Source organism: Balaenoptera borealis (assembly GCF_965194805.1).
Source record: "Balaenoptera borealis genome assembly, chromosome: 2".
Classification (NCBI taxonomy): Eukaryota; Metazoa; Chordata; class Mammalia; order Artiodactyla; family Balaenopteridae; genus Balaenoptera; species Balaenoptera borealis.
In genome coordinates, this window is record NC_138867.1 from 22808899 (window position 1) to 22823748 (window position 14850).

Sequence of the window (14850 nt, forward strand, 5' to 3'; positions counted from 1 at the left end):
TGGTGCATAGGTTCAATGTGACTACATGGGCCTCATTTGCTTCAGTGCTCACTTCCTTGTGGACAGAGCACACACTTAAGGGCAACAGAACCTCCTAGAACCTGATCCTCAGGGGTTCTACTCCAACAACTGGGGAGCAGACCCTGCACCCAACAGGTCTGTGGCAGTCACAGATCAAAGAGGAGGCCCTGCCCAACCTCCAGTGCAGGTGCTGGTCACCACAACACCAATCACACCCAATATCACGGGGATAATAGCCAGCAACTTTGAGGGAAGACATGGTAGGAATCCACAGCAAAAACAGCCCTGGCACCAAAAATATGGACTCACAGAGTCTACACAGGGACATTCCCACATAAAAATACCCCTTTAAGACCACGGGAGATAATTGTTTCTCCTAAATTCATAGAGGCAGAGAAATTTAAGTAAAATGAAAAAGCAAAGGAACTACTCCCAAATTAAAAAAAAAAAAAAAAACAGAGAGAGAAATCCCCTAAAAGAGCAAACAATGGAACAGACCTCTCCAGTCTACTAGACCTCCAGTTCAAAAAGGAGGTAATAAAAATGCTAGAGGAATTAAAGATTATCAATAGAAATGTAGAACACTGTACCAAGGAACTAGAAACTATAAAGAGAAACCAATCAAAATTAGACAACTCAATTGCTGAGATAAAATCTGAGCTAAAAGTAATGAATAGCAGACTAAATAATGCATTATGAATAAGTGATCTAAAAGATAGAATCATGAAAATCAACCAATCAGAACAGCAGACAGAAAGATAAATGAAAAAATTTGAAAGCAACATATGAGGTCTATGGGATAATATTAAGTATGCCAATCTATACATATTAGGGGTTCCAGAAGAAGAAGAAAGACAAAAGGGGATCAAAAATGTATTTAAGAAATTATGGCTGAAAACTTCCCTAACCTAAAGAATATCCAGGTACAGGAAACACAGAAGGTACCAAATAAGATGAACCCAAACAGACCCACACCAAGACATATCATAATTAAAATGGCAAAAGTTAAAGAGAAGAATCTGAAGGCAGCAGTTACAAGGGAACCCCTATATGGTTATGAGCTGATTTCTGTACAGAAACTTTTCAGGCCTGAAGGGAGTGGCAAAATATATTCAAATTCCTGAAAGGGAATAACCTGCAACAAAAGTCCAGGACCAGATGGCTTTACTGGGGAATTCTACCAAACATACAAAGAAGAACTTATACCTAACCTTCTCAAACTCTTCCAAAAGATTGAAGAAGGAACACTCCCAAAGTCATTCTACGAAGCTATCATCACCCTGATAATACGACCAGACAGAGACAGTACAAAAAAAGAAAATTACAGACCAATATCTTTGATGAATATAGATGCAAAAAACCTCAATAAATTTTTTGCAAAACGAATCCAACAATATATAAAAAGGGTCATACACCATGATCAGGTTGGATTCATTCCAGGGTTGCAAGGATGGTTCAATATATGCAAATGAATCAATGTGATATACCACATTAATAGAAGAAATGGCAAAAACCACATGATCATCTCAATAGATGCAAAAAAAAACTGATAAAATTCAACATCGATTCATGATAAAAACTCTCACCAAAGTGGGTATAGAGGAAACATAGCTCAACATAATAAAAGCCATTTATGACAAAACCACAGCCAACATAATACTCAACTGTGAAAAGCTGAAAGCCTTCCTGCTAAATTCTGGAACAAGACAAGGATGCTTACTCTCACCACTTCTATTCAACACAGTATTGGAAGTCCTAGCCATAGTAATGAGACAAGAAAAAGAAATAAAATGTATCCAAATTGGAAGGGAAGAGGTAAAATTGTCATATGCAGTCGACATGATACTCTATATAGAAAACCCTGAAGACTCCACACAAAAACTATTAGCACTGATAAACAAATTCAGCAAAGTAGCAGGATACAATAGTAATATATAGAAGTCTGTTGCATTTCTTTACACTGACAATAAAATATCAGAAAGAAAATGTAAAAAAAAAAAAAAAATCCCATTTAAAATATAATTAAAAAAAAAAAAAACCTAAGAATAAAACTGACCAAAGAGGTGAAAGACTTATACACTGAGAACTATAAAACACTGATAAAGGAAATCAAAGATGATTCAAGGAAATGGAAAGATATCCCATGCTTTTGCATTAGAAGAATTAATATTGTTAAAATGGCCACACTACTCAAAGCAATCTACAGATTTAATGTGAACCCTATCAAATTACCCATGACATTTTTCACAGAACTAGAACAAATCATCTTAAAATGTGTATGGAACCACAAAAGACCCAGAATTGCCAAAGCAATCGTGAGGGAAAAGAACAAAGTTCGAGACATAACCCTCCCAGACTTCAGACAATACTACAAAACTACAGTAATCCAAACAGCATGGTATTGGCACAAAATCAGACATACGGATCAATGGAAAAGAATAGAGAGCCCCAGAATAAACCCACACACCTACAGTCAATTAATCTTCAACAAAGGAGGCAGGCAAGAATATACAATAGAGAAAAGACAGTCTCATCAGCAAGCGGTGCTGGGAAAGCTGGACAGGGGCATGTAAATCAATAAAATTAGAATCCTCCCACACACCATATACAAAAATAAACTTAAGTGTTTCCCTGGTGGTGCAGTGGTTGAGAGTCTGCCTGCTAATGCAGGGGACGCGGGTTTGAGCCCTGGTCTGGGAGGATCCCACATGCCACGGATCAACTAGGTCCGTGAGCCACAACCACTGAGCCTGCGCATCTGGAGCCTGTGCTCCACAACAAGAGAGGCCACGATAGTGAGAGGCCCGTGCACCGTGATGAAGAGTGGCCCCCGCTTGCTGCAACTAGAGAAAGCCCTCACATAGAAAATGAAGACCCAACACAGCCAAAAATAAATAAATAAATAAATAAATTTAAAAAAAATAAATAAATAAACTTAAAATGGTTTAAAGACCTAAATATAAGACATGACACCATAAAACCCCTAGGAGAGAACATAGGCAAAACATTCTTGGACATAAATTGTAACAATCTTTTCTTAGATCAGTCTCCCAAGCAAAGAAAGAAAAGCAAAAATAAACAAATGGGACCTAATCAAACTTAAAAATTTTTGCACAGCAAAGAAAAGCATCAGCAAAATGAAAAGACAATCCATGGACTGGGAGAAAATATTTGCAAATGATGTGACTGACAAGGGCTTAATTCCAAAATATAAAAACACCTCATATAGCTCAATATCAAAAAAGCAAACAACCCAATCAAAAAATGGGCAGAAGACCTAAATAGACATTTCTCCAAAGAAGACATATAGATGGCCAGCAGGCACATGAAAAGATGATCAACATCGTTAATTATTGGAGAAATGCAAATCAAAACTATAATGAGGTATCACCTTACACCAGTCAGAATGGCCATCATCAAAAAGTCTACAATAGTAAATGCTGGAAGGGTGTAGAGAAAAGAGAACTCTCCTACACTGTTGGTGAAAATGTAAATGTAAATTGGCGGAGCACTATGAAAAACAGTATGGAGTTTCCTTAAAAAACTAAAAATAGTTACAATATGATCCAGCAATCCCATTCCTGGGCATATATCCAGAAAAGATGAAAACTCTAATTTGAAAAGATACATGTACCCCTATGTTGATAGCAGCACTATTTACAATAGTCAAGACATGGAAGCAACCTAAATGTCCATCAACAGAAAAATGGCTAAAGAAGATGTGGTGTATATATGAAATGGAATATTGCCTTATCTATCATCATGATAATTTGTGTGTGTGTATATAAATATATACATATATAGGTATATATATATATATGTATATCAGAAGCAATAAGAAATATATATATATATGAGTAAACCCATCTTAAAGGTATCTACATAGTTTATTTAACCTTCTTCTATTAAATATATTAAATTATTTTGAAGATGAGTTTTTAAAATTTAAGACTATGTTTTACTTTTTATTGTTTAGGTCTAGCCAAAAGCTTCTCAAATACTTAACTGCCTTACCCAATTTAAATAATCTTTGATGTAGTTTCAGCTGTATTTTTCTCATTTTGTATGCGTTATTTTACAATACTTCCATTATAAAAGCAAAATAAAAGCTAAAATTTGGTAGCATTTTTCTGTAAAGGGGAGATCGTAAATACTTTCAGCTTTATGGACCACATGGTCTCTGTTGCCACTACTTAAGTCTGTCATTTTGGTCCAAATGCAGCCACAGACAATATGTAAACAAATTAGTGTGACTGTCTTTCAGTAAAACTTTATTTGCAAAAACAGTTGTAGGACTAGATTTGGCCTGTGGGCTGAAGTTTCCTAACCCTTGTCCTAGATCATTTAAGAATGTCTTGCCCATAAGCCTCCAAATCAGGAACTTCAAAGATTAATTCTTTCCAGAGCCACAGACTCTAATATGACAACTGCATGTTTGATTTTCTACAACAGTAGTATACATTGACACCTCAGGCTATGTAATCCTCATATTACAAAGCATTCCTTTCAAATTTCTTGATGTTTAAAGTACATGCCTTATTTTGGAGTTAACCATGTTAACAGCATAGCAGCATCCTGGAGTGGATGGAACTGAAGGGACATATTACGGGAGTAATTTTTCACATAATGCCCTAGGGTTATCCATGGGAAGGTGGTAATGACCAAATTTCCAAACATCGGTGGGAGACAGCACATCACAGGATAAGTAAATTGTTCTTGGCACCTGGACTGTTTACTCCCTGACTGGGAGAATCATTGCACTAGTAATGCTTTTCCAGCAGGCAGGTTGAAACTTCACGGAGGGCTGCAGAAGTTGGTGATTGCATTCAGCTGTGAGAAACAAAAAACTTGTTCATCATTGGCTTAAAGAATTATGGGCTTATTTTTCTTTAAACAATTAGGAGACTAAAATAATTTCAATGGCTCATGAGGGTCAGAACTGAGATTTCTGCAGTTTTCTTGGTTTTCCTCTCAGCTTCCTAGTGCTCAGGTTGCCTGAGCTCCAGCCACAAGGTTTGCATCCTAAGCAGGAAGAAAGTGTGAACAATAAGGAGCAAAAAGGGTGCTTATATTAAGAAAGCAATTTTTACCCCATTTATACATTGCAAGTTTTTGTCATATGTCCTTGCATAGAACATTGGAAAGTGCGTCTGTAAGCCTGGTGCAGGAGACTGCTATAAAGGACATTGATCCAATTGACCACTGATTTGTCAGGCATCTAGCAGGGGCTGCTAACAGTACAGCACACAGGTGTCACCACTCCGCATGTAATAGAGGCATAGCCAAGTAGGAGGCCAAGTTTCTTTTGGATCATTTCTTTTCCTTGTATCTTTTCTTCGTTTTGCACCTCCTCTTGTCATGTTCATCATCGTCCTCCTTCTTCTCTTTCTCCTCTCAAATCTCTGGTTGGGGAAACATTTTCAAGCTTAAATACAAAGGAATCAACCGTAAAATGAAAACTTGGGGGAATTTATTATATTACATAATACTATATATGTGTTACACAAATATTTTAAAATTTTTAAACAAATTGAAAGTAAAGTGACACCAGTAATACTCAGAAAGTTTAGTAGAAAAGAAAAAATCCCTTTCATTGTAGTACTATATATTATAATGTTCCCGGGGGGGAAAAAACCAAATAACTAAGTACTACATACAAAAAGGGAAATTTATCATGCAATTTAGAGAAAAAAAAATCACAATAAGATTTCTCATGAAACATGTAATTCATATGAAGGGTTAAATGCCAAATATTGGCCAATATAAGTAGATGACAGTTATCTTAACAGCTATCAAGACCATGTAATTAAGGTTGAACAAATAGATACATACATGTCCTCTACATTGCTATTATTCAAGCATAGAACAGAAGTTGTAGTCTATGCAATCAGCCATGAAAAGGAAATGAAAGAAAATAAAATGACGATGTTTATTATGTGCAAGTGTGCTATCTAGGAGAAAATAATGAAAGAAAAAAAATGGAGGGCTTCCCTGGTGGCGCAGTGGTTGAGAATCCGCCTGCCAATGCAGGGTACACGGGTTCGAGCCCTGGTCTGGGAGGATCCCGCGTGCCGCGGAGCAACTAAGCCCGTGAGCCACAACTACTGAGCCTGCGCGTCTGGAGCCTGTGCTCTGCAACGAGAGAGGCCGCGATAGTGAGAGGCCCGTGCACCGCGATGAAGAGTGGGCCCCGCTTACCGCAGCTGGAGAAAGCCCTCGCACAGAACCGAAGACCCAACACAGCCAAAAATAAATAAATAAATAATAAATAATAAACAAATAAATGTGAAATTCTTTAAAAAAAAAAAAAAAAATAGATACCAAAAAGTTGGCCAAGTAACTAAATAAATAGAGGAAAAAATGTTTCTTTTTTTTTCTGATATGGTTCCATAGCTGCTGTGTCTTTTTTTATAGTCATAAATGTAAACATTTAAAATTTTATTATATTTGTTATAATTTTTTATTGGTTAAAATTTCCAAGACAAGCCAATCGTCCAAATATCAAACTATTTAATCTAGATACTGACTCTTTCTCAATTACAGTTTTTCATTCAATCAGTCACATTTATATTTGATATTTTCTCTTGATTTTTTCTGGGGGCCCTCTCATCTGAAGTCAATTCTAAGCAATGGAAAGCTGCGAGAACAACTTCATGTTGTTGAGAAGGACTAAATCCACTTCTTGGTCAGTTCTCTCCTTGTTTGTAAGTTTATTATCCCCTGCTGGGGTCCAGTTTCTTGCCTCTTATAGGGTTTCTCCACTTCATGACATGACGTGTTCAAAAAGTCTTTTCAATGCCAAACTTTGTGGTATGTATGTATAGGAGAGAAAAACTTTTCACTTCTTCCTCTCAGCATTTTTTGGCTGGTTTAATAAGTAAATTGACATAAGACAGATTAACAGGAAAGAATACAAATTTAATTTCATACATATGCGAGTCCCAAAGACATGAGACTTGAAGAAGTGACCAAAGCAGGCAATTTTTATGTCTTTTAGACAAAGAAACAATAATTTGTGAAGATTTGACAAAATAAAGGGGTTTGCGCTTGGAGTACCAAATTAATGAAGTAACAAACTTTGTTTATACAGCCTTCTTGGCCTTGAATTCTCTATCTCTGGTGATAAGAATGTCTCCTATCCTCCTGGTTGAGCGAGAATACCTCCACATGGAAGATTTATTTCCCCCTTTCAAGAGGGGGCAAAGTAGGGTAAGAGTGTCCTTCTTGCACTGGCACTTAAGTAATTTTAATCCAATAATATGCCCAAGCAGCATATTTTGGAGTGGCGTATTTTTCTCCCCCTTATACATGTGTATTATGTATTTAATAAACTGTAATATATATTTTACATTAATAAGTAGTATGTTATGGTATATAATATAATATAAACTATATATTATACATAATAAAATTTTTTTTCTTTGCTTTTAGCTTATTTATCTTTCTGGACTTAAATTTTTGTGATATGAATTCAAGTACACTTTTCTAAAATTCTAGTTAATTTTCTCCATAATTACTGTCTTTACAATTTTATTTTTATTTTAGTGAATTGAGAGATGGACTATTCTCTAAGAATTCCAATCAAAAAATGGAAGTCTCTGTGTCAGTCTTTTCAAACTGCCAGTAATACTTCCAAGGGCATTATTCTGATTTAAGTTTGTGTTTCTTCTGATTTTTCTTTGTGTGTTTCTAAATATTACAATTATACAATTTATTATTAGTCACATTTAGCTATCCTATTTTTTTCTTTTTATTAAGGGTATTTAGCATTCTTATATCTCTAGCCCCAATTTTACTTCCCACTTGCTCATATTATGGGCACAGCACACATTTTTGATAACAGTCATTATTCCAACTCTACATATTTATGTTGTTATTAATGTTGTCCACTGGTGAATTTTTCTAGTATAAACCTGATTTTATTCCAATTAACAATTGTCACCTCCGGTTTGCTTATTTATCTATGCATTTATTACTAATTGCTTCCCACACTCTACATAATCACTATGAAAACTATTTTGATTACAGTTTGTCGAAGGTTTTGTTGAATCTTTTCTCCTGGTGATTTCTGCTTACCACTTCTACATAATAGTCCTAGAAATTCTCAGAATTCTGGTGCTTGCTATTTATGTTTATATTCACCTGTTTCCTGAATTACATGTTCATACTTACTGTTTTGTTTGTTCTGTTATTTTTAGTAAAACATATCCTTATGTTGCTTCTTTTTTTTTTTAATTAATTAATTTATTTTTGGCTGCCTTGGGTCTTCATTGCTGCGCGCGGGCTTTCTCTAGTTGCGGGGAGTGGGGGCTACTCCTCGTTGCGGTGCACGGGTTTCTCATTGCGGTGGCTTCTCCTGTTGCGGAGCACGGGCTCTAGGAGCGTGGGCTTCAGTAGTTGTGGCTCGTTGGCTCTAGAGCACAGGCTCAGTAGTTGTGGCGCACGGGCTTAGTTGCTCCATGACATGTGGGATATTCCTGGACCAGGGCTTGAACCCGTGTCCGCTGCATTGGCAGGCAGGTTCTTAACCACTGCGCCACCAGGGAAGCCCCTTATGTTGCTTCTTTACAAATGGTGCACATATTAATTGACAGCACACAAGACTGCAAAAGTCTTTTTTCTACCTGCAGACTAGATGTAGGTCTTTTGTTGTTTACTTGTTTGGTTATTTGTGGATGCTCATTACCAGTCTGAGGAAATTTCCTTATATTTCTAGATTCCTTTCAATTTTTATTATGAATGGATGGTGAATTTTATCTAATTATTTTTTAAATCGAGATGGTCATATGTTGTTGTTTTTTCTGTTATTCTGTACACGTGATAAATTATATTGCTTTTTAAAAAAAAAATTTAAGTAAAAAAAGATACCTGCATTTATTGCAGAGTTCAGTGAGTTTCAAAAATGATGTATCTGTGTAACTACTACTATAATCAAGAAATAAAACATTTACAACTTCATAAAAATTGCTGTGCCTCACTGCAGTCAACATCACTTACACTTATCTGCTTTCCATATTTTTTATTTAGTTTTTACCTTTTTAGAATTTAATACCATTGAATTATATTTAGTCTTTTTATATCACTTCTTTCCCTCAACATAATGTTAAGTTTTACTCCAGTTGCTGAGTTTATTTGTAGTGTGTTCCTTTCTATCACTGAATAATATATTATTTAATGAATATATCACACCTCATTTATCCATTCACCTCTTGATGGACATATAGTTTGTTTTCATTTTTGTCTATTAAGAATAAACTTTGCTATGTACATTTGTTTACAAGTCTTTGTGTGGCATTGTTTTTATTTCTCTTGGGTAAATACCTATGAGTGGAATTGCTGAGTCATAGAGGAAGTGTGTATTTAACTTAACCAAAAACTGCAAACTGTTTGCCAAAGTTTTTATGCCCACCACAAAAGCAGTTGCGATCCCACCAGCAGCATAAACAAGAGTTCGTTTGTCCTCCTTCATGTCAAAACTTGATAATACCATGTTTTAATTGAAGCCCTTTGAGTATGTCTTTAGTTGCACCAATCGTGGTTTTAATTTGCACTTTCCTTATGGCTAAGGATGTTGTGAATATATTTTTTGTGGTTACTGAATGAACGTTTGTATGTTTTCTTTTTGGAAGTGTGTGTTCAAAACTCTTTGATTTTATTTTTATTAGGGATGTTTGTTATTTACTATTCATTTGTAATTGTACATTATGTATATTACAGAAAAATAAGTACTAGTCTCTTTGTTTTTCAGATACATGTACTGTAAATACTTTCTCCCAGGCTACGGGTTGCCTTTACCTTATAATAATGATTTATTTTGAAAAGCAGAAAATTTTAATTTTGATGAAGTTGAATTATTAATATTTTTAATGTTTTCGCTACTTCTGTCTTAAGAAATCTTTTCTAACCTAGTCACAAAGATTTGGTTATTATTTTTTTTTCCAGAACATTTAATTTTAGTGTTTATATTTATTTGATATAATTTATATTTTTATATCACAATTCATCTTATTTAATGTGCATGATATGATGAAATTCATTTAATCTATAGGGTCTATTGGCCCAGAGTATATAAATAGTGTGCATAAAGTTGATCATTTGGACTAATAGAACATTTCACACAAGGAAATCTCATAAGATTATGAAAATACCTACCAGACAAAACATATGAATAGTCACAAAGGAAGGTCACTTCCTAGTTTAGGCAGATATGCAATTAATGTACTCCTAAATAATAATAATAAATTGATAATTGCATAATAGGTATGTTTTTCATCAGCTCTGCAAGTACTATTAAAAAGTTTAATGCTTACAGAACTTTAATTAAAATATGACAAAATGAGCAAATAAATAGAAATATGATTTACAAAGTCTAAGTGATTCAGACTTTGGACACAGTACAGGACTCCTGTCTCCTAGACTAGTCAATACCATACCACATTGTACTTAGAGGGACCGTTTAATGTTGTTTGGCTCAAAAACATATTTAAAATACAGCTTTAAAATACTTCAATAAATTTTTAAACAAATTAAACATTTAACAAATTTTGAATTTGAGTATTTTTAAATCTCATTTGCAATAATGAGTCCTTCCATAAATTATTTCTGAAGTACACATCAATAAATTATTAAAGAGAAAAAAATGATTGGAGCTAGTGAAATTTTTGTTGTTGTTACTTTTCTAGGTATACAGAAGTCTATTCTTTATTTCCTCAAAGACCAGCATCTCTCATTTTGAAATAATTCAGTGACTAAAACAGTATTTTCCTGCAATAGATTAATGGTAAATCCTTCATTTTTGATTATACTTTCTACAACTGAATACATTTTCCATCAAAAGGGGGAAAGAATAAAACAGCTATACCACCATTCAAAATATTTATATTTGAGTCAGGCAATAATTTTCTTCTCTGTTCTTTACAGAAAATAAAAACAAAAACTGCAAACTCCACATTATGATTAATGATGAGGTTCATATATAGCTTTTTAAATTCTTTTTTCAAAATCTAAATGGTATTTTCTACTTAACAGTTTATTGCATCAAAAGAAAAGACTTAGGCATGAGTCCTATTTCTACTCACACTTTCAGTTGTGCAATGCATAAATTCATCCTTAGGACTCCATGGCCAACTCAACGAGGCAAGAACATTCCATGGTACTATGTGATGTGAAATCACGTGTGCACTCACACTAAACGTATGCACACATAAGTGTGTGAGTATTTATGTATTGTGAGTGCTCCCTACTATGAGTATAGCTAAAAGAAAATCATGTAAAAGACTACATAAGTATATGAGAATTCTTTTAACTTATCTCAAAAAATATGTTCCAATTTCCTAGAACACACTTATAAAAGAAACTGGGTGTGCATTAAGTTCATCTTGATGATATGAACCTGAATGATTGACAAGATAGTTATGAGGTTCTCAGTTACAATGTGGATACATAGAACCTACATATTCCACAACCAAAGGTCAAAGACTTTTAAGTTTATATCTAAGAATCTCCTATATTTCTCAGCAAGTGGGTCTAACTTCTAAAACTGATTCTATGATAGTGATGGCTTAGAGCTTAGACAAATCATAGATTTTTAAAAGTAAATTTACAAAGTAAAACTTACTTCAGAGGTTCTTGAAGCGTCCTCCTGAGACCAGCAGCATCAGCAGCGCTTGGAGACCCGTTTAAAGTACTAATTCTCGGGCCCTATCCCAAAACGTAACAAATCCGAAAAACCTGGGGATGAGGCCCAAGCATCTGTTTTAATAAATTCTCCATGTGATTCTGATGCACACCTAATTGCAAATCACTGCTTAATTGATTGATTCTTTATGTCTATGTAATACAACACAAATGTCTAGTTAGGAGATCATAGATAGTTATTTTCTCTTGTACATACCTCACTTAGCAAGTTATGGAAAAGCTCCAACTGCAAATTGTCCACCATATTTATAACGTACACTGTTATTAAATCCTCTTTGAACTATAGATCATTTTCCTTCTCTTTTCTACACATAGCCTGTCATTTCCAGTGCTTCTGGCTTTGTCTTGTGTTTTAAATTACCTCTAATTGCTTGTTATTGCAAACTTCTTCCCACACCCACTTTACATATTTTTACCACTCAGTATATCTGTATATTCTTCAGATTTTCACAGACTCTTCAGACCAAGTTATCTCTTCAGTTGTCAGTTCCTAAGACTCTTCGTCTTATCTTTCCTGCCCTCTCCTCTCAAGTTGGATTACATTGCTTTTTAAGGAGAGACAGGTGCTAGAAGCATACCTGCCTAAGGCTGCTGTCATTTCTTTCACCTGGAAAATGATGCCATCTAAACTTTTAAAGCGTTCAAGACTTTATTCCTTCTTTCCATACATTTTCAGTCAAATAAATATATTTAGAAACTTAAAAATATTTCTCTGTGAAAATTTTAACAGCTGAAGAAAGGACTGACTTTGGAATCAGAACCCTGGTTCAAATTCTAAGCTGGACAATAATTAATTATATTGCCTTTGGAAAGTCCATTAACATTTCTGAGACCCTGTGTCCTCATATGTAAAGTGGAATAATCATTTCTGACTTTCTAGTTTGTTGTGAAGTTTAGGTTAAATCTAGATGAAGAATGCTGTTCCAGACATCAGACATGGCTCTTGACAGGAATCAAGAAATGGTCACTCTGTATATGTATAACTTTGTGAGAAAGGCTACAAAATTAAGAAGAGTCTCTTAAGCTATATTTTACCATAGATAAGCATTTCTTTTCACACTGATTACCAAATGATATGCTATTTTGCCACAAACTCTTTTAGTTAAAATAACATTCTAAAGGATAACTTGGTACACAGATTTGTGAGAAAAAACCAAAATTCCCATTACAATATGAATTATTGCAGCATTTGCCTACATAACCTATACACAAATTAACAAATACAAAGCTGATAATTGGGTTCATAACAATAGTTAAGACACATTGGGCACCTCCATAAAGGACTTGTGCTGTTTTATTTTATTCTCAAAACAGACCTATGGATAGATAGTATTTGCGCCAGTTTTACAGATAGGAAACTTGATTCAGGGACTTTAAGTAATTTGTCTAAGGACACGAAGCTAGTCATTGTCAGCCAGGGTTTAAATGACAGCAGTTGGTCTCTGGAACCTAAGCTCTAAACCAAAGTGCTCTGCTGTATCTCCAAGTGAAATGCTCCAAAGTTAACCAATTTAGTTATGAAGGCTGTCACTATTGTGATTTGTAAACATATGAAGTATAGGACCTTTGTTATATTACCTTATCATAATCTCCTAGAGAGCAGTTTTGCAAAGTTAAACAAACACACACACACACACACACACACAGAGAAATGAAAAGAAGGGCTGGAAACAGAAGTAGCCCATGATTGAGATGTGGTGAGGAACTTGAGGTGAGAGAGGACATCTCTTTGTTTCTTTTGACACTTCCATACCAATTTGTGAGCACTGGTTACAGGATCACAGTATTCATGTTTTGTAGGAAAAGTCAGTGAATCATAAACTACCAATGATGGGACAGCTCGAGACCCTGGTGTTTTTGGTTTCTTTTGCCAAAACCTTTTGGATGTTAAAGGTTATGACCAATCCTGGTATACAGACTTTTTTTCCAAACAACTTTATTGAGATATAATTTATATACTTTGACTTAAAGCTAGAAAAATAGATGCTAGGAAATAAGACCCTGGTTTTCTCTAGACTTTTGGCTCAAAGGAAAGAAGAAAAGGAGACATGCTTATTTACTTCCAAACTGTCTAATCTATTTTCTCAGGAAAAGAAAATAGACAAAGAAATGGATGACTGCTTTGTTAGGAGATATAAATGGACTATTTGGCTGCAGTTTCTTCTTTTAAAAATCTCATAGGTATCTGCTAACAGAGAGCAGGGCATTGATAAACCCAAATAAAAAGTAACCTAATGATTGACAATTTTTTCAGATTTCCATTCTGCCTTAAGTTTTGCTTCTCTTACGCTATATCAATTCTGACACCAATGTCTTTTCTTATGAACCTATCACCACATTAGCACTTCAAGGTCTGTGGCAGAATACATCTTCACATTAATTTATGGGTCTGAACACTCTTTGGAATTACTATCATTTCCAAACCTGTTTAAAATGCCTGTGTGACATTTTCCATGAGAAGACTGACATTGGGATCAGCCTGATTGATTGCGGGGGGAGGGGATAGTTTCATTATCACATCTATGAATCACATTTGAAGCTGGTTTAGAAAGTGCAACAGATAATTTAAAATAGCATAATAGAAGGAGGACCAGACTGAAGTTTGAAAGCTGAGTCCCACTTCTATACCTGTTATTTAACCTCAGTATCTTTACATGTAATAACATGTAAGAAATATGAAACAAATAACATCTATAGATAAACCACAAATAAACAGCCAGTCTCCCTGCAAAGTAATTCATTACATCTTAAATTCAAGGTAAGTTAAACATCAGTAAACACCTACCCTAGCCATTTATCTTCATTTCCCACTATGTTTTTCCTACCAAGTCTTCTTTATTCACTGATTTCTTCCAGAGTACCCCACCCCAAAGCCATCAAGATAATGTTGACACATTCCAAATAAAGGTTTGCCATTTTGCAGAATTTTTTGCAGTTTCCGAACATTAACATTTGCCTCCTGGACCGTCATGTAAGAAGATATACTCTCATCTTGCTGTAACTATGTCCTCAGGGTCCTCGTATCCGGGCAGCCTTATAAGATTTACAACAAGGTCCTTTGGCATAACAGGACTTGGCTGTGATTCAGGATGCATTTGCCTTACAACAAAATAGCTTCTGGAGTGTTGGAAA